At 42.8% G+C, this 21174-nt stretch overlaps 1 protein-coding gene across 4 annotated transcripts in view; it reads right to left on the bottom strand.

Moving 5' to 3' along the window:
• The window catches only part of man1a2 (mannosidase, alpha, class 1A, member 2), a 147891-nt gene that overhangs the window by 23241 nt on the left and 103476 nt on the right, over positions 1-21174 (bottom strand). The gene's annotated exons all lie outside the window — the stretch shown is intronic.

Below are 21174 nucleotides of genomic sequence, written 5' to 3'. Positions count from 1 at the left end.
ATGTCAATAAATTCTATGATCGTCTGGGCTTACATATTCTACCTGTATGACAAACCTGAACACAGAAGATGCATTGGCTCTGGAACTAAGTTAGGGTAACATCACTGAGATAGGCCACAAAATGGAAATTATGATAAAGGAGAATGTTGTGTTAAGTGTGGGTAGGTCCAGGAAGACAAGAAGGTTTACTGCACTGCGATCACAGCCTCCATGATGACTTATATCTGTGTAGTCTTGGTGTTGTTTACTACAGTTTACATATACACATGCGTTCATAAATGTTCTCTGATAATATAACAAGTCAGCAGAATAGAAAATTTTAAGAATAAAACTGACCTTTCACTACCAGTTAAGTTCTTTTTAGAGGACAATGAAATTGATACTCAAATGAATGTGCTAAATCTTTGGAAGGTGGGTACTTGAAGCATTTTGAGGGTATGACTAGCTGACTGGGTTCAATACAGCAATTAAATAGGCTTTAGGAACTTACATAATATAGGTCCAAAGGAATTTTCCGTGTGGAATAGATTGATAAAGTAAAAGAAAAGACAATGAAAGTATTTTTTTTAAAGTAACATCTCAGCAACCACGTGTATTCTCTCCACCTTTTATTTTCCTCCTCGCTATCATCTCATTAACCAGCAGGCTGAAGTCAGGGCAAGTCACTTATTTGAGACATACTGCATGAACAGTGACAGTCCTGATTGACATTATGGTTGGAGGATAGATGTTCAACTATCTGAATCATCAAAGTAAATTATTTACTACATCTCTTTAGCATTATAAAAGTAACACCAATTGCAAAAACGATAACAAAGGTTTCCAATGGGCTTTTTGGGATATCACTACCTTGATTTAGTTAAAACATCTATTATTTTATTGACAGATAACTCACATTTCAAATGAATCACATGCATGGATTCTACCAAACTTAATTACGTATCACAAACTTAATAAAAGCAATTTACTAACAATGGTGACAAAGACGATTGCATAAATCACATGTTTGGCTTAGGTAGACTACATTGCACCGGGCATGTTGCCTACCCATCATGGATGACGAAATAAAAATTTAAAGCACAATGGACTTGGACAGATTTTCCTCATATTGCAGTTGATTATGTAGGATTGTCCTGAGGAGAGTGCATTAAACAAAACTGAAAGGGAAGGAACACAAGTCCAATTCTCTGTCAATTTAAATCAACAGGCAGAAAAAATGCAGAGGCTTCACAACAGGCATGGGATTCTCCCTGTTGAATTATCCTCATGATCTGCACCCAGCCAATTGATTATGCACAAATGCAAGAGTAAAATCTATCTGACAATCATACAAGCTAGTTGGCAATGGTTTAAATTTTTTTGAGAGCACAGAGAAAGCAGCTACACTCCTCCTGAGCCCACAAAAAACAAACTTCCTAGGCTGTCTTTTGAGTGGCCTCCAGCATTTCTGAAGGACAATTAGGGATGGGTAATAAATTCTGGCCTTGCCCACGATGCTCACATCCCAAGAACAACTAAAATCATTCCTTTTAAGGAACATTGGTTAGGTCACTTCATGACTCTTCCTTTCACTTGAAAATTTTACAGAGGGCTAAACAAAGAGCTGAAAAAGAACCAAACCAATGGCTTGACTAGCTAATATAAACTTGGAATGTCAATTTACTTATTATTCTAATTCATTATCCTGCATTTTTAAGGATAGACTAAACTTTATTTTGGAATTAAAAAATTATCTAACTGTATCCTACAGCAAATCTTTGAAGTTCCTAACATTCATGGAGTTGAAGCTGGTGCTAATAAGTTGAGGGGCAGTATTAAACTTCAATGAAGATAAATTAAACAAATAAAATGGCAATATATTGAAGCTTTTATCTCGAACCACCTGCAACTTTTAAAAAAATTAATTCACAGGATGTTGGCATCACTGGGAAGGCCAGTATTTATTGCCCATTCCTAGTTACCCTTTACAAAGAGGTAGCTCACCACCTTCTTAAACCACTGCTAACCATATGATAAAAACACTATCAGTGTTGTTTGGCACAGGGTTCCCAAATTTTGACCCGGTGCCAATGAAGGAACAGCAATAAATTTCCAAATCAGGGTGTTGTGCAATTTGGAGGGGAACTTACAGTTGTGGTGTTCCCATGCCCTTGTCCTGCTAGGCAGTAGAGGATGGGGAGGTGCTTCCAAAGAAGCCTTGACAAGCTGATGCAGTGCATCAGTGGTGGAAGGATGAGTGCGTAAGGTGCTGAATGGAGAGCCAATCAAGCAGGCTGCTTTGTCCTGGATGATGTTGTACTTTAAGTGCTGCTGTACCTGCACTCATCCAGGCAAGTGGGGAGTATTTCCTGATTGTGCCTTGTAGATGGTGGGAAGATTTTGGGGAATCAGGAAGTGAGTCACTTGCTGCTAAATATTCAGCTACTGTCTTGCTTTTGTAGTCATAATATTTGTGTGTCTGGTCAGTTAAAGGCCAATGATAACTCCCAGGGTTGATGGTGGGGCACGGGTTCAACGATTTTAAGACCATTCAATGTTAGCGGGAGGTTGTTTGATTCTCTTACTAGAGATGGTCATTGCCCAGCACTGGCATAAATGTTACTTGACACTTACCAGCCCAAGTCTGAATGTTACCCAGGTCTTGCTGCATGCAGGCATGGGCTGCTTCATAAACTGAGGAATTTCAAACTGAACTGAATAAAGTAATCATCAACAAACATCCCCACAGTTGGGCCTATGAAACTGCTGTGTTGAACTCCTGCAGCGATGTCCTGGAGTGAGATGATTGGCTTCCAACAACCTTAAGCAACTTTCTTTGTGCTAGATATGACTCGAGTCAGTGAAGAGAACCCCTCAGCCCCCACCTCCCGCCCACGATTTCCATTAACTTCAATTCTGCTAGGACTCCTTGATCCACATATGGTCAGATGCTGCCAATGCCAAGGGCAGCCAGTTAACTCGCCTCTCACATTCAGCTCTTTTGTTCATTCTAGGACCAAGACTGTAACGAGTTCTGGAATCAAGTGGTCTTGATGGAACCCAAGTTGAATATTGAGTTATTGGTGAATAAGTACCTCTTGGTAACAAATGATACCTTCCATCGATTAAGAGTAGGCTGATGGGGCAATAACTGACTTGATGGGTTGGCCTGCTTTTTGTGGATGGGATGTATCTGGGTGATTTTCCACTTTCTCAGGTAGATGCCAATGCTGTAGCTCTACTGGAACAGCTTGGCTACAGGCAGAACTAATTTTGGGACATAAGTCTTCAGCAGGGTGTAGTCAGAGACCTACAGACTTTGCTCTATCCAATGCACTCAACTGTTTCTTGATATTGCATGCAGTGTATTGAATTAGTTGAAGACTGCCTTCTGGGATGGTGGGAACATCAGATAAGGCAGAGATGGATCATCCACTCAATACTTTTGATTGAAGATGGTTGTTAATTCTTTGAACTTGGCAGTGCACTGCACATGAGTACAAAAGTCATAATTGAGGATGGGGATATTCAAGAAGCCTCCTCCTGCGAGTTGTTTAATTGGCTGCCACTATTCATGACTGGATGTGGTAGGGCTGCAGAGCTTTAAACTGATCTGTTGCTTGCTGAGTTGCTTACTGTACCCATTGCATGCTGCTTCAGCTATTTAGCATTCATGTAGTCCAATGCTTTTGCTTCACCTCATTTTTATATATGCCTGATGCTTCTCCAGGCATGCTCTATAGGACCAAAAAAAAACAATTTTTTCTTACACTTGACATTCCTTGGGAAACTTAGAAAGTGCTGATGAAGAGATGGTTGTTTGTCAGTCTTGTAAATTTAAACTTGCTGAATTTATCAAGTTGCGATAGCAAAAAAAAAATGCTATTGAAGGAAACATCAGAGATGATCAGAGATCAGAGCCCAGCCAGAGACACTAGTGTTATAGTTATGAAGGCTATGCCTTGAATTGACATTAGATGTAGCATTGTTTTCCAGATAATTTGATATTGTGTTTTAAAAGAAGCTTCATAGGATGGTATAGTTTTTGTCAATGCAGTAAATTATCTCCATCACCTAAAAAAAGCTATAAAAGATTGAATACATTGGAGACCGATACTGCAGTTAAAGAAAGAAGTGCCCACAAATTAGCAGAGGGAGATCAAGATTGAGAGGGATCAGCTGATCATCGGAAGAAGGGTACATAACCGCAAGAATCGGCCACGCTGATGTTTGTACAATCACGGTTAATATCATATTTGAGCTAGATATTGGTAAAGTGTTTATCTCCTGGAAATAAAGTAACCTGTTTCAACATACTGATACTAGATACCAGTGAAGAGTTGACTTTGCTGGAAGCAAAAAACAAAGCAGATGCATTTTTAAAATAATATTTTCCCTTCTATCTTCAACCAGTTAAATGTGTAATCATTTTCAGTAATCATTTTAATTTTTCTGGAACCATTTCAAATCTGTGTCCATGTTAAATCTGTATTCGTGGGTACAAATGCTCTAACCCAATTAAGCATAGCAACATTTTGAGTGAGTCAATTTTGAATTTGAGAAGGTTACACCACAGAAGGAGGCCATACAGCCCATCATGTCTGTGCTGGCCCTCTGAAGGAGCATTTCCCTGCCCTTTCCCTGTAGCCTTACAAATTTTTCCTTTTCATATAATGCTCCAATTCCCTCTTGAATGCCTCAGTTGACCCTGCCTACACCACACTCTCAGGCAGTGCATTCCTGATCATAACCACTTGCTGCCTGAAAATGTTTTGCATGTCACCATTGCTTCTTTTGCCAATTACCTTAAATTTGTGCCCTCTAATTCTCGATCCTTCTACTAACAGTTTATCTCTATCTATTCTGTCCAGATCCCTCATGATTTTGAATACCTTTATAAAATCTCCTCTCAACCTTCTCTTCATGGAAAACAGTCCCAACTTCTCTAATCTTTCTAGATAACTGCAGTTCCTCATCTCTGGAACTATTCTCGTGAATCTTTTCTGCACCCTCTGGATGGTACACTTTAACTGTGGACAGACCAGTGTTTTATTGAAGTTTAACATAACTTCCTTGCTTTTTGTACTCACTCTAAGGATGCGCATACTGTGCTCTCAACTTGTCCTTGCCACCTTCAATGACTTATGTATCTATACACCCAGGTCCCTCTGCTCTTGTACTCCCATTAGAATTGTACCTTTTATGTTGCCTCTCAAAGTTCTTAATTTGTTCTTTTTGTAGTTCTTTTAACCCACAAATTACAAGTTATTAAAGGTAGAAACTCTTACAGCTTTTCAACACATTCATTGAACCAGGGTTGGTCCCTTGGCTTGATGAGGAATATGCCAGGCCATAAGATTATAGGTTTTGGTGGAATACAATTCTGTTGCGACTGATGGCTTGCAGCACCTCATGAATCTATTCCATTTAGCATAGTGGTAACGCCACAAAACATAATGGAGGGTGTCCTCAGTGGGGAGGTGAAACATATCTCCACAAAGACTGTGCAGGGTCACTCCTCCTAATACTGTCAGGGGCAGTTAAATCTGTGACAGCTAAATTAATTAAGATGAGGTTAAGTCGGTATTCCCCTCGTGTTGCTTCCCTCAGCCTGCCGCAGGTCACATCTAGCAACTATGTCCTTCAGGACTCAGCCAATTCGACCATCAGAAGGGCTACTGAGTCACTCTTGGTGATTATCTTTGAAGTCTCCCACTAATAGTACGTTTCCCACCCTTACTACCTTCAGGAGTTTCTTCCAAAATGGAAGGTGTTCAAAATGGAGGAGTACAGACCATCAGTTGAGGAATGGCAGTAGGTGGTAACCATTTCTGACCTGATGCCATGGGGTCCAGAGTCAATGTTGAAGACTCAGAGGATCACTCACTCCTAACTGTATACCGCTCTGCCATCACCTCTGTCCTGTAAGTGGAACAGGACATACCCAGGAATGGTGATGGGGCAGTCTGGGGAATTTAATGAAAGGTGTGATTTTAAGTATGAATGTCAGGCTGTTGTTTGACTAGTCTGTGGGACAGCTCTCCCAATTTTGGTGCAAGTTCCAGGCGTCAGCAAGGAGGACTTTGGTCATATCGGACTCCAATGCTCAAGTAAAACTATTCTTTAAACATTTCAGATGAACAGATCATTGACAAAACCTATAACTGTTCTGCGCTGAATCTAATTTAAATTGATTACAACAATTTCAAGTGTTTTGGAATAATTTGCATTGTAAATAGAAAAAATTTCATGAAATTGAATATTTAAATCACTTTTTACTGTTGAAACGATGGTCTCTCCTTTTGAAAGTTAATGTTTCTACAGTCTCAAAATGGTTAAAATTTGTAAATAATTTTAATGGCCCATTGACTAAAATAAAATTTTCTACTCACATGTTGCCAACTGTAGTTGATTGGGGATGCACAGAGAGAATGAAAGTAAAAGCAAATACCAAAATAGTATGATTAAGACAGGAGAAAACTAGCACCACCACCCGGCTGATGATACATAATGAAGCCTGCCGAAGCCACACCATTTTTGCCTGCCTAACTCACTTAATAGTCTGAATATTCACCAGGGAGCTGGGAAACATGATCTGGGTCTGTTTTTGGGTCAGAAACCCACCTCGGAGGAAAATGGATTAAAATTCAGATTTTCACTAGGGCGAGGCCTTAACTGATATGGAGACAGGTTTCCAGTTCACTAAGAGTCTATGAGGATGGGAATGGAGGTGGGTCAGATGAAGTGTGGGACTTTAAACATTTAGACAACCCACAGCAGCCATCACTGAGACTGTTGGTTGCCCAAAGGGAGATCTGCTGATTGTGCCAATGCCTCCATTTCACCAGAGGAAAACAAGATGTCGTTGGGGAGCCAGAGACTTCATTGATTTTAACCTGGATCTAATACTGGAGGCAGTGAGGGAAAGGAGGGAGTACCTTTTCCTGGACAGTGCAGGTGGTGACCACCTTGTTCTGCAATTGGAGTACCCACTCTGTTCAGCATCATCTACCTCCATCTCCAATTCCATTTCCTCTTACCTCCTGCTTCTCTCCTGATGAGTTGTCTCCTCTGGGGCCTCAATCTCTAAAGGTTCAAACGTTTCTGAGAGCCATGTTATGGATAACACAGCAGACCACCACAACAAATAAGATCCTTACAGAAGGGTAATGTAGGGCACCACCCAACTGGTCCAGTCTTTTTTAATCCATTCACGAGACGTGAGCTTCGCTGGCTGGGCTGAGGTCTTGCTGCATTTGGACATGGGCTGCTTCAGTATCTGAGAAGTCATGAATGGTGCTGAACATTGTGCAATCATCAGCGAACATCCCCACTTCTGACCTTATGGTGGAAGGAAGGTCATCGATGAAGTAGCTGAAGATGGCTGGGCCGAAAACACTACCCTGAAAAGCTCCTGCAATGATGTCCTGGAGCTGAAATGACTGACTTCCATCTTCCTTTGTGCTAGAAATGACTCCAACCAGTGGAGAGTTTTCCCCGCTTCCCATTGACTCCAGTTTGCTAGGGCTCCTTGATGCCGCACTCGGTCAAATGTTGCCTTGATGTCAAGGGCAGTCAGTCTCACCTCACCTCGGGAGTCCAGCTCGTGTCCATGTTTGAACCAAGGTGGTAATGAGTTCAGGAGCTGAGTGGCCCTGGCTGAACCGAAACTGGATGTCAGTGAGCAGGTTATTGCTAAGCAAGTGCCGCTTGATACCACTGTTGATGACCCCTTCCATTACTTTACTGATGATCAAGAGTAGATTGATGGAGCAGTAATTAGCCGTGTTGGATTTGTCCTGCTTTTTGTGTACAGCACATACTGGGGCAATTTTCCACAAAGCCGGGTAGATACCAGTGTTGTAGTTGTATTGGAACAGTTTGGTTAGGGGCACGGCAAATTCTGGAGCACAAACTTCAGTACTATTGCTGGAATATCATCAGGGCCCCTAGCCTTTGTATTATCCAGTGCCTTCAGCCATTTCTTGATGTCATGTGGAGTGAATCCAATTAGCTGAAGACTGGCATCTGCAATACTAGGGACCTCCAGAAGAGGCCGAGATGGATCATCCATTCAGCACTTCTGGCTGAAGATTGTAGCAAATGCTTCAGCTTTACCTTTTGCACTGATGTTCTGGGCTCCCTCATCATTGAGGATGGGGATATTCGTGGAACCTCCTCCTCCAGCGAGTTGTTTGATTACCTACCGCCATTCACAACTGGGTGTGGCAGGACTGCAGAGCTCAGATAGGATCTGTTGGTTGTGGAATCCCTTAGCTCTGTCTATCACTTGGTTGCTTATGCTGTTTGGCACGCATGTAGTCCTGTGTTATAGCATCTTCAGAAGCTCGATGGCCTGCTCAATGGTTGTCCTACTGAACAGGTGGCATTGGTCATATCACCTCTGTCTAGGGCTTCCTTCAGTAGCCTCTCTTCAAGGGGTTTCCCTTGTCCCCTGGGATCCATCCATACACTTTGGGGGTTGGAGTGAAGATCTGAAGCAGCAGGAACTGAGAGGATGAAGGAGTCATGGCAGCTACTAGGTACAATCACACACACGAAGGAAATTTTTGTTGTGGTTGCAAGCCAATTAGACGTTGAGGGAGCAGAAGCCCTTTATGTTGATGGATCTCACTGGCCAGTTGCTGAGTTCCTTGGTGGCCACATGGGTGCAATCAACAAAGCACAGCAGCTGGGGAAAACCAATGGTGGAGGCAAGACTCAGTGCCCACTGTCCCCAAGAAGTTGTGCCAGTATTAAATGAATGTACTGTCCAGCTCTGGCAAAAGAGGGCATCAATGATCAACGAGATGCAGTGGTGTGCAGTTATCGTACAACGTCACAAAGACCCACAGCTGATTCTTTGAAGGAGCTAGAAACGAAGTTCAAAGCCAAAGTGACTTTGTCTGTTATTGGCAGGTAATGAGGTACAGTGCTGCAAGGTGCAAGGTGTTTGCAACGAGGGCTCAAATGTCTGTAACCATCTGTTTTGAGACTTGCTTTCTGTTGCAGCACTGGGTTTCAGTCATCTCCAGGTAACTTTGTTGGTGGTCAATGCAATGTTGAGAGTTTGGCCTCTGTTATCTTCTTTCCACTCCTCTAATTTTCAGAAGCTTGCGGCAGCCATGTCCGGCTCTCCACTATGTACTTGCCTCCCTTCAGGTGGTCAGTTTCTGAAGGCTTGGATAAGCTGTCCTGTTTTTTCAGAAATGGGAACATCAGCTTAGCTCTAAATTAGCTTCTGAACATGTCTAATTGGCCTTAATGGGGGTCACCAAATGGGATTCTTGTCCCATCCTCACCCCTACGCTGGTGATCATTGCCAGTGCTGAGATTGGCTCCTTGAAATTGACATGCTGCCTAGTGGTAGTATTTTTGGGGCCCCTCCCATCTCCACTCATGACTTTGGGGGCCCCAAAAATTCAGCCCAATGCTCCAAAAAGCCATATAGCTGGAATTCTCCATTCACTTTCTTCACATCAATCATTAATTATACTCTTGCTTAATGTTTTAATCATTGGCATTGAGTGCTTAACCATATGCATGGCTACTAACTTACATTGTTGTAGCAACCATGATATCACAACTGCTATTGCAAGTGTATATTAATGGCCATTTGGTCATAGAGAGCTTGATATGGCTGAAAAAGGGAGACATGTCAAAGCTTTTCATCTTGCACTCTTTTGTCTCGAACTCCTCTACTCTCACTTATCCCACCACAAGCTAACAACCGCTGAGGACGTTGAATCCTTTGAAGCACGCCTGGCTGATCTAATGCACGCATATTGCGAGATTCTGAATGACCAGTTTGACTTTCACATGCAATGCAAATGTCTTACAGCGTTGTGAGGCCTTAAGACCAACCGAGACATACACATCAATAAACCTGACAAAGTAACGGAAATAGTCATCATTAAAAAACGTGACAATATCAATAAAATGCACGCCATTCCTAATGATGGGTCCAAACTCATATTCACTAGGCCTGCCGCTCAACATGACCAGCCAGCCTTGCTTGAAAGCAAGCTTAAAAAAAAAACACTTGCTGAACTTGTGTAAGAGTGAAGAGCTGCCCAGTAATACATATGACAGGGTTCGTCCTCACAGCTTGCTGCATCCACCTGTGTATAGGCTGCCACAAGGCACACAAAAGTAGCGCCGCTTTACGCCCTACCTTATCTATGACCGGTTCTGCACATCACGATTTTGCCAAAATGCTGGGCGAATTGTTACAACCAGTTTTGAGCAAATTTTCCACATATGGTAATGGATTATTTCACATTTGTGAAGGCCATCCATGACTTGCATATTGATAGTAATGCTGTATCCACGTGCTCACTTGACATTGCTAGCCTATTCGCCAATGTTCCACTTAAGGAAGCCATAGATATTTGTGCTGCAGCATTATATCATGGCGATCTACACCTGCCACCATTGCATGAATCTGTATTCATTGAGCCTATGAACTCGACAACTTGTGCAGTTGAATTAAGTTTTAATGACACCATGTTTGCCCAAATAGATGGTGTTGCCATGTGATCCCCTCTAGGCCCAGCTCTCGCAAACATCTTTGTTGGGTTCGTTGAGAAACCTGTCTTCGACGGAAATGTCACCTAACCTCCTACCCCTTGCATATTTCTGATATGCAGATGATATGTTTGCTATTTTTAAATCCACAGCTGCATGCGATAATTTCCTTACATATCTTAATAGGCTCCATCCTGCGCCCAAATTCACCTTTCAAATGGAACAGTCAATTGAACTCCTCTTCCTTAACACAGTGATATTGATGAAAAAGCACAATTATGAATGAGCTATTCCAACATCAATGAAGAAAATTATGTAAAAATGGAACAGAAATTTAAGCAAGTAATGTTTTATAAGATTCAATCACAGGAATGAAGTAAACAATTTAGTGTATTAGGACACTTTTCATAACACCCAGCACTAATTTATTATTTGCTATTGTTGATTTTTGAGTCACTTTGATCTTATCAATTCTACACTCTTAAGTGTACGACTGATACCGTAGATCGTGGCATATAAGTTGACCTAGTGTGGAAGACAGCCCCATTTTGTCAGCACATTAATGTATGTTTAGGCCTGTACTTGCATATAAATCGAGCCATTTTTCAACTAATAAATGCATGTTTAAGGCTAACCTCTCAAGAGCAGTTGGCCTCAATTTTTCACTGAGTGATACATGTTTAGGGTTATACTTGCTTTATAAGTTGACTCACGGGATCAAGCAGGCGATACGGACCCTGTTGACAAGATGATGTGCAGGAAGTTTAAGACACCACACAGAACAGACCGTGCATGGCAGCTGACAAACAGGGTCCTCCTGCACCAACACAGGCAGTTCATATTTTATATTCACTGTGAAAACTCCTGTTTTTGGAAGGACTTTTCAAAGCTTCAAAAGTTGATTTATATACCACGATCTACTGTACTTTAGTTAATAGGACTATATACAAAGGAATCTGGACAATTACAACACAACTCTTAATAGTTAGGCTCACAAAAGAAAGCTGCTTTTGATTCTGCTAAACAGGAATCATGAGATATCAAATTATTAGTTGGCACAGAAATTGTAAAGTTACTGTAGCTGTGTTTTGTTGCAAGGTTTTAATTTGATACATGTTATTAAGGAGGAGAGAAAGCTTTGTTTTAGAAGAAAATCATAATAGCTGTGACCTGTGAGTGTACCTACACCAGATAGACTTCAGTGGTTCAAGATGGCAGGCCACCACCATTTTCTGAAGGGTAATTCGAGATGGGCAACAAATGCTGGCCTTGCCAGTGATACTCACATCCCATGAGAGAAAAATAAAATCCAGAGGCACTGAACATGGACATAAGAGAATTGGAAAAGTATTGTATTAGCTGCCACCAATACTCAAAGGGGAATTACCAAAATACGTACAGGCACAAAGTTAATTCTGGGTTCAGAATATCAAGCACATTTTTTTTTCAATGCAAAACATTCTGAACTAAGTGCAACATCACTGAAAGGCCATGAGTTGATTGGCTAGTGAGCATCGCAGCTTTGCTTTCCTCTCTCCAAAGTTAGAGGTTTTGCGGCAATCACCTCCTAGTTTGAAGGCATCAAATAGGTAATTAGATAGCTGAGCAAATCAACTGTATCTGGGGAACACAGGTAGTTTACTTGTAAATAAAACAGCAACTATATTAGAGTATTTTGATTATAAGCATCAAGTGAGTTAATGTAATAAATTGAGGTATGGTAGGGCACCTCAGACTCATGGAATGTGCATCTTCTGCCACATGGGAACTTCAGGGTGCATCCTGTGTACTGGGGGCAAACACGGGTGCAGGAAGTATCATCAGCTGGAAGAGCCTCAGGATTTGAAGCTCGAGCATCATCTGATGTCACTGCCATCCATCTACGAGGCTGATCGTTTCATTGATAGTACAGAATCAGGATCCAATTTCCTTGCAAGCAAGTTTGCTAGTGCTATTGAGGAAGGTTTAAACTAACCAAGCAGGGGGATGGGAAGCTGAGAATAGATTCAGAAGGGAGAAAGGCAGTGTTGGAAATGGAAGGCAGAAAATTAGAGACTGACAGGCAGGGGAAACAAAAATTGGAAAATAGATAAAAAGGTGTCTGGTGTGCTTAATTGTATATACAGTACATAAATGCAATATCTGTAGTGAATAAGGCAAGTGAACTGAGATTACAGATTGACATGTGGAACTAGGATTTTTTTGGAACTATTCCTGAAACACAGCTCAGAAAGGGGCATGAATGGCAGCCTAACGTTCCTGGTTATAGACTTTTCAGATAAAATGGGGATTAAATAAAGAGATAAGTGGCAATATTGATTGAAGCAACAATTACAGCATGAGAAGGGATAATACATTAGAGGGGTATTTAAATGAGGGTATATGGGTTAAACTAAGGGATAACAACAGGGGCAATCACGGTTGGGAGTGTATGACAGACTCCAAACAGTCCAAGGGAGATAGAAGAGGAAATCTATAGGCACATTTATGACAAATGCAAAAACAATATGGCAGGAATAGTGGGGAATTTCAACTATTCAAATATTAACTAGGATACTGCCAGTGTAAAAAATACAGAGGGCACAGAATTCCTACATTGCATTCAAGGGAACTTTTTTAGCCAGCATGTGGGAAACCCTACAAGAGGGGCATTAATTCTGGGTTTAGTTTTAGGGAATGAAGCTGGGCAGATGGAAGGACTATCAGTGGGAGAGCACTTTTGTGGTAGCCACCATAATTCATAATTAGATTTAGTATAGTTATGGAAAAGGGTAATGATACAATAGGGGTAAAGGTTCTAAATTGGGGAAAGGGCCAATTCCACTAGACTGAGAAGTGATTTAGCAGAAGTGAACTGGAAACAGCTTCTTGAAGATAAATCGGGGTCAGAGAAATGGGGGGCATTCAGAAAGAGATTCAAGGAATTCAGGATAAACCTGCCCCACAAAAAGGCAAGAAAGCCAAATCTAGAGACCCCTGGATGAGGAAAAAAGTGAAGTCTATGTCAGACACTGATAAAGCCTAGAAGAGTACAGAAAGTGGAGGGGTGAAAATAAAAGGGGAATTAGGAAAGCAAATTGAGGCTATGAAAAAATACTGCCAAGTGAAATCAAGGAAAATCCAAATATAATAATTACACAGAAACATAGAAAATAGGAGCAAGAGTAGGCCATTCGATCCTTCGCGCCTGCTCCGCCAATCATCATGATCATGGCTGATCATCCAACTCAATAGCCTGCTCCCGCTTTCTCACCATATCCTTTGATCCCTTTCACCCCAAGAGCTATATCTAACTCCTTCTTGAAAACATACAATGTTTTGACCTCAACTACTTTGTGGTAGCGAATTCCACAGGCTCACCACTCTCTGGGTGAAGAAATTTCTCCTCATCTCAGTACTACGTGGTCTACCCCGTATCCTCAGACTGTGACCCCTGGTTCTGGACTCCCCTACCCTCGGGAACATCCTTCCTGCATCTACCCTGTCTAGTCCTTTTAGAATTTTTGGTTCCTATGAGATCTCCCCTCATTCTTCTGAACTCTAGCGAATATAATCCTAACTGACTCAATCTCTCCATATACATCAGTCCTGCTATTCCAGGAATCAGTCTGGTAAACCTTCGCTGCATTCCCTCTATAGCAAGAACATCTTTCCTTAGATAAGGAGGCCAAAACTGCACACAATATTCCAGGTGTGGTCTCACCAAGGCCCTGTATAATTGCAGCAAGATATCCCTGCTCCTGTACTCGAATCCTTTTGCTATGAAAGGCCAACATACCATTTGCCTTCTTTACTGCCTGCTACACCTGCATGCTTACCTTCAGTGACTGGTGTACGAGGACACTCAGGTCTCGTTGCACATTCCCCTCTCTCAATTTATAGCCATTCAGTTAATAATCTGCCTTCCTGTTTTTTGCTACCAAAGTGGATAACCTCACAATAACCCATATTATACTGCATCTACCATGTATTTGCCCACTCACTCAGCTTGACCAAATCACACTGAAGCATCTCTGCATCCTCTTCACAGCTCACCCTCCCACCAACCTTTGTATCACCTGCAAATCTGGAGATATTACATTTAGTTCCCTCATCTAAATCATTAATATGTATTGTGAATAGCACCAATCCCTGCAGTATCGCACTAGTCACTGCCTGCCATTTGGAAAAAGACCCTTTTATTCCTACTCTTTGTTTCTTCTCTGCCAATCGTTTTTCTATCCATCTCAATTCACTACCCCCAATCCCATGCGCTTTAATTTTACACGCTAATCTCTTATGTGGGACGTTGTCAAAAGCCTTCTGAAAGTCCAAATAAACCACGTCCACTGGCTCCCCTTCATCAACTCTACTAGTTACATCCTCGAAAAATTCCAGTAGATTTGTCAAACATGATTTCCCTTTCGTAAATCCATGTTGACTCTGTCCGATTCCGCCACTGTTTTCCAAGCGGTCAGCTATTAAATCTTTTATAATGGACTCTAGAATTTTCCCCACCACCGACGTCAGGCTGACTGGTCTATAATTCCATGTTTTCTCTCTAACTCCTTTTTTAATTTGGTGGGGTTACATTAGCTACCCTCCAATCTGTAGGAACTGTTCCAGAGTCTATAGAATCTCAGAAGGTGACCATCAATGCATCCACTATTTCTAGGGCCACTTGCTTAAGTACTCTGGGATGTAGATTATGAGGCCCCGGGGATTTATCGGCCTTCAGAGAATCACACAGTGCAGAAGAGGCCCTTCGGCCCAAAAAGTCTGCAACCTACTTCAATCCCATCAATTTCCCCAACACCATTTCCCTACTAACACTGGTTTCTTTCAGCTCCTCCCTCTCACTAAGCCCTGTGTTCCCCAACATTTCTGGTATGTTATTTGTGTCCTCCTTTGTGAAGACAGAACCAAAGTATGTATTTAGTTGGTCAGCCATTTCTTGTTCCCCATTATAAATTCCCTTGTTTCTGACTGTAAAGGACATAAAGAGCAAAAGGATAAATAAAAGAAAAGGGTCTAAGGGGCCAAAAACATAACCTCTGTGTGGAGACAGGCTTTGGGAAAAGATCTTAATGAATACTTCATGGCTGCCTTTACAAAAGAGGAGGCCAATGATGATGCCTGTGTTAAGGAAGAAGAATGTGAAATATTGCAAGAGCTAAGTATTGCGAGGGCAGATGTATTAAATGGTTTGTGTCTTTGAAAGTAGAGAACTCGTTAGGCCGGAATGAAATCTATCCCAGGTTATTCAAGGAAGACAGAGAGGAAACTGTAGAGGCTCTGACCATCATATTTCAAATCCTCCCTGCTACAGGAATGGTGCCAGAGGGGTGCCAACTAGGGCTATCTGTACCTTTATTATCACGTCCATCCTTGGCCTGCTGCATTGTTCCAGTGAAGCTCAACGCAAATTGGAGGAACAGCACCTCAGCTACGGACTAGGCACTTTACAGCCTTCTGGACTGAATATTGAGTTAAACAATTTTAGATCATGAACTCTCTCCTCCATCCCCCACCCCCTTTCCGATCCCCCTTTTTTCCAATAATTTATATAGATTTTTCTTTTCCCACCTATTTCCATTATTTTTAAATCTATTTCCATCCATTGTTTTATCTTTGCCTTTTAGCCTATTTCGATCCCTTCCACCCACCCCACCCCCACTAGGGCTATCTGTACCTTTATTATCACATTCCTTAGATAATATCACCAGCTTCAACACCTTTGTCCTTTTGTCTATGACATCATTTGGTTATCTCCACCTATCACTGGCCCTCTATCCAGCTCTACCAGTCCCACCCCTCCTTAAACCAGCTTATATTTCACCTCTTTTCTATTTTTCCTTAGTTCTGTTGAAGAGTCATACGGACTTGAAACATTAACTGTGTTCCTCTCCGCAGATGCTTTCAGACCTGCTGAATTTTTCTAGGTATTTTTCTTTTTGTTTTGGATTTACAGCATCCACAGTTTTTTGCTTTCGTCTTAGGGTTTAATTGACTGCTACTTCTCTTCAAGGAATGCCTACCTTGAAGAAGTACTGCTCTTCTCTCCGACAGGATTTCCGTCTCTCTCTTTTGCCTTGTTCACCTTCATTGCTTTCCATTTCTCTCCTGGTGTTTGACAAGGTGTTTACTAAAACTCGCTTTCACAGCCATATTTCCTTCCTCAGTGACTGTCTCCGTCTCCGACTTACCCTATGTGGAGTTCAAGTGAAGTTCCATCCCTCATGTATCGAACCCACCCAGGATTACAGGTATCTCCGGGACGTACAATGCTCCTCGGACTGCTGTTCCCGTCGCATCCTGAGATCCACACTCAGTGCCATGCGCCGCCATATGAACACTCTCGACCTCTCCCTCCAGCAGCACCGCCACACCCTATTTCTAAGCTGCCCGTGCCCCCAGTTTCATTTTATTCTTCATCTCATCTGACGCCTCAACAAGAAACTTTGTCTCTTTCTTTCAGGTGCAAAGGAACGCAAGCTCCGACAACTCATCAACACCAACGCCCATCCAGGACCCTCCACCGCTGCCTGTCCCTCTGTTCCCATCCCGTCTTTCAATCACAGCCCCGGCCGTGTATTCACCATACCCCTTGAACTTCCCCTCTCCGATGCTGAATGTTCAGTGCTCAGCAAAGGACTTAGCTTCATACCTTTACGTCCTCATCTCATTGAATTTCAGGCTCGGCACAATGTTGAACTGTTCTTCCGCCGCCTTCGTCTCCGGGCTCACTTCTTTGGGCAGGAGTCCTCTCCCTGTTCAACGGATCCTTTTACCCGCCTCCAATATTCTCCCTCCACCTGGACCCCTCCCTCCAGATTCTTAGCTTTTCTTAATCTTTTCATTGAGCACTGTCGGCGTGACATCAGTCGTCTCAATTTCTCTGCTCCTCTCACCCACTCTAACCTGTCTCTCTTTGAACTTGCTGCACTCTGTTCTCTCAGGTCCAACCCTGACATTGTCATCAAACCTGCTGACAAGGGTGGTGCTGTTGTTGTCTGGCACACTGACCTCTACCTCGCAGAGGCTGAGCGTCAACTTGCAGACACTTCCTCCTACCTCCCCCTGAACCATGACCCCACCACTGAGCATCAAGCCATTGTTTCCAGGACTGTTACTAACCTCATCTCCTCTGGAGATCTTCCTTCCACAGCTTCCAACCTCAATCTCCCAACCTCGGATGGCCCGCTTCTACCTCCTACCCAAAATCCACAAACAGAACTGACCCGGCAGACCAATCGTGTCAGCCTGTTTCTGCCCCACAGAACTCGTTTCTTGCTATCTTGACTCAATTCTCTCTCCCCTTGTCCAGTCCCTTCCCTCCTACATCCGTGATTCCTCTGACACCCTACATCATATCAACAATTTCCAGTTCCCTGGCCCCAACCGCCTCTTCACCATGGACGTTCAATCCCTCTACACCTCCATCCCCCACCGGGAGGGTCTGATCGCTCTCCGTTTCTTCCTCAAGCAGAGGCCCGAACAATCCCCATCCACCAGTACTCTCCTCCGTCTGGCTGAACTTGTTCTCACACTGAACAATTTCTCCTTAAACTCCTCTCACTTCCTCCAAATAAAAGATGCGGCTATGGGTACCCGCATGGGCCCCAGTTATGCCTGTCTCTTTATGGGGTATGTGGAACATTCCTTGTTCCAGTCCTACTCCGGCCCCCTCCCACAATTCTTTCTCCAGATCATCGATGATTGCTTCAGTGCTGCTTCATGTTCTCGTCTGGACCTGGAAAAATTTATTAATTTTGCTTCCAATTTCCACCCCTCCATCATTTTCACATGGTCCATCTCTGACACTTCCCTTCCCTTCCCTTCCTTGACCCCTCTGTCTCAATTTCTGGTGACAGACTGTCCACCAATATTCATTACAAGCCTACCGACTCCCACAGTTACCTCAACTACGCTTCCTGTAAGAAGTCCATCCCATTCTCTCAGTTTCTTTCTCTCCGTCGCATCTGTTCTGATGATGCCACTTTCAAAAACAGTTCCTCTGACATGTCTTCCTTCTTCCTTAACTGAGGTTTTCCACCCACAGTCGTTGACAGGGCCCTCAATCGTGTCCGCCCATCTCCCGCCCATCCACCCTCAAACCTTCCTCTCCCTCCCAGAACCATGATAGGATCCCCCTTGTCCTCACTTATCACCCCACCAGCCTCCGAATTCAAAGGATTATCCCCCGCCATTTCCGCCAACTCCAGCATGATGCCACCACCAAACATATCTTCCCTTCACCCCCCCGGCAGCATTCCGCAGGGATCGTTCCCTCCGGGACATCCTGGCCCACTCCTCCATCACCCCCTACACCTCAACCCCCTCCCACGGCACCTTCCCATGCAACCGTAGAAGGTGCAACACCTGCCCCTTTACTTCCCCTCTCCTCACCGTCCAAGGAACCAAACACTCCTTTCAAGTGAAGCAGCATTTCACTTGCACTTCCCTCAATTTAGTCTACTGCATTCACTGCTCCCAATGTGGTTTCCTCTACATTGGAGAGACCAAACACAGATTGGGTGACCGCTTTACGGAACACTTTCGGTCTGTCTGCAAGCATGACCCAGACCTCCCTGTTGTTTGCCATTTCAACACTCCACCCTGCTCTCATGCCCACATGTCTGTCCTTGGCCTGCTGCATTGTTCCAGTGAAGCTCAACGCAAATTGGAGGAACAGCACCTCATTTCCAACTTGGCACTTTACAGCCTTCCGGACTGAATATTGAGTTCAATAATTTTAAATCACGAACTCTCTCCTCCATCCCCCACCCCCTCTCCGATCCCCCTTTTTTCCAATAATTTATATAGATTTTTCTTCTCCCACCTATTTCCATTATTTTTAAATCTATTTCCATCCATTGTTTTATCTTTGCCTTTTAGCCTATTTTGATCCCTTCCATCCACCCCACCCCCACTAGGGCTATCTGTACCTTTATTATCACATTCCTTAGATAATATCACCAGCTTCAACACCTTTGTCCTTTTGTCTATGACATCATTTGGTTATCTCCACCTATCACTGGTCCTCTATCCAGCTCTACCTGTCCCACCCCTCAAACCAGCTTATATTTCGCCTCTTTTCTATTTTTCCTTAGTTCTGTTGAAGAGTCATACAGACTCGAAAAGTTAACTGTGTTCCTCTCCGCAGATGCTGTCAGACCTGCTGAGTTTTTCCAAGTATTTTTGTTTTGTTTTGGATTTCCAGCATCCACAATTTTTTGCTTTTATCATAGTATTTTCTGTCCTGTCCAGAAGACAGGAAGTATATCTACATCAACCTAGCAGTTTTATAAAATTATTATTTATATTTTAAAACTGGACAAAGATTTTACCCTGACACACCTAATTAGCCAGGGCACATACCAGAGGAAGTTCTAACCTTCAGAAACCAGCAGGGACCTCGTTACCTTTAAAGAGGCGCTATTGCTCCCCGTGACTGCAAAAAAATCAAATTCCAAAGAAGTGCACCAACACCCTTAGGGAAAATACGCCACCACTTATAAAGAGGGAAATCAAAAATCAAAACACATTCTGTTTACGTATGGGCGGTGAGGAGAAATTAGGGCTGTTTAACTTAAACCCACTCCTGCTCTTAGCAATCCTTTTGCGGGGTGTGTGCAGCGATGATGAGGCCAGTATTTGTTGCCCATCCCCAATTGCCCTTGAATCGAATGCCTTGGTAGGCCATTTCAGAGGACAGTTAAGAGTCAACCACACAGTTGTCAGTCTGGAGTCACAAAGGTCAGACCAGGTAAGGAGGGCAAATTTCCTTCCCTAAAGGACATTAGTGAACCAGACAGTTTCATGCCCACCATTACTGAGAACTAGTTTTTAATTCCAGATTTTTTTTATTAATTGAATTTAAGTTCCACCAGCTGCTGCGGTGGGATTTGAATCCATGTACCCAGGGCATTAGCCTGGGCGTCTGGGTTAGACCAGTGACATTACCACTATGCCACCATCTCTACTGTTGTTTAAAAATGGAGGATGGGATTGGAATCAATTCTGATGGACAGTTTAAACCCTTGTTTAGAAAGGCATAAATTAATCAAGGAAAGTCCACATGGATTTGTTAAGGGTTGGTCATGTCTGACTAATTTGATTGAATTTTTTTGGAACAGAGAATGCTGAGAAGTGACTTAATTGAGGGGCCATGAGCAAATGGGGACGACCTACTTATCTTAGCTGAGAGCTCAAAAACCAGTGGGCATTTATTTAAAGTAACTGATAGAAGAATTAGAGGGGAGACGGGGAAGCATGTTTCACCCAACAGGTGGTAAGGACCTGGAATTCACTGCCTGAAAGGATGGTAGATGCAGAAACCGTCACATTTAAAAAGTAGTTGGGTTCTAGTTGAAGAGCCGTGACCTCCAGGGCTACAGACCATGTGCAGGAAGGTTGGGTTAGGCTGGTAGCTTTTCATCGGACGCACAGACACAATGCACCGAAAGACGTCCTGTATTGTAAATTTTATATAATTCTATGATTGCCAGCTGGTTAACAATTTGTGTTAGGCTGTCCAGCAATATATCTGGAGTAAACTTTGGACAATGAAAACGAATGGAGATCTTAACCAACAAAGTTCACAACCCATTTCACATCTTTTTCCATTTTTATTTCTAATGAAGTCAATGGAAAATAAAAAAAGATAAATGTAGATTGGGCTGCTAA

This window comes from Carcharodon carcharias, chromosome 18, assembly GCF_017639515.1.
Source record: "Carcharodon carcharias isolate sCarCar2 chromosome 18, sCarCar2.pri, whole genome shotgun sequence".
Lineage (NCBI taxonomy): Eukaryota > Metazoa > Chordata > Chondrichthyes > Lamniformes > Lamnidae > Carcharodon > Carcharodon carcharias.
The sequence above is the reverse complement of the archived record's forward strand: the minus strand, read 5'-3'. Positions and strand labels throughout refer to the sequence as shown.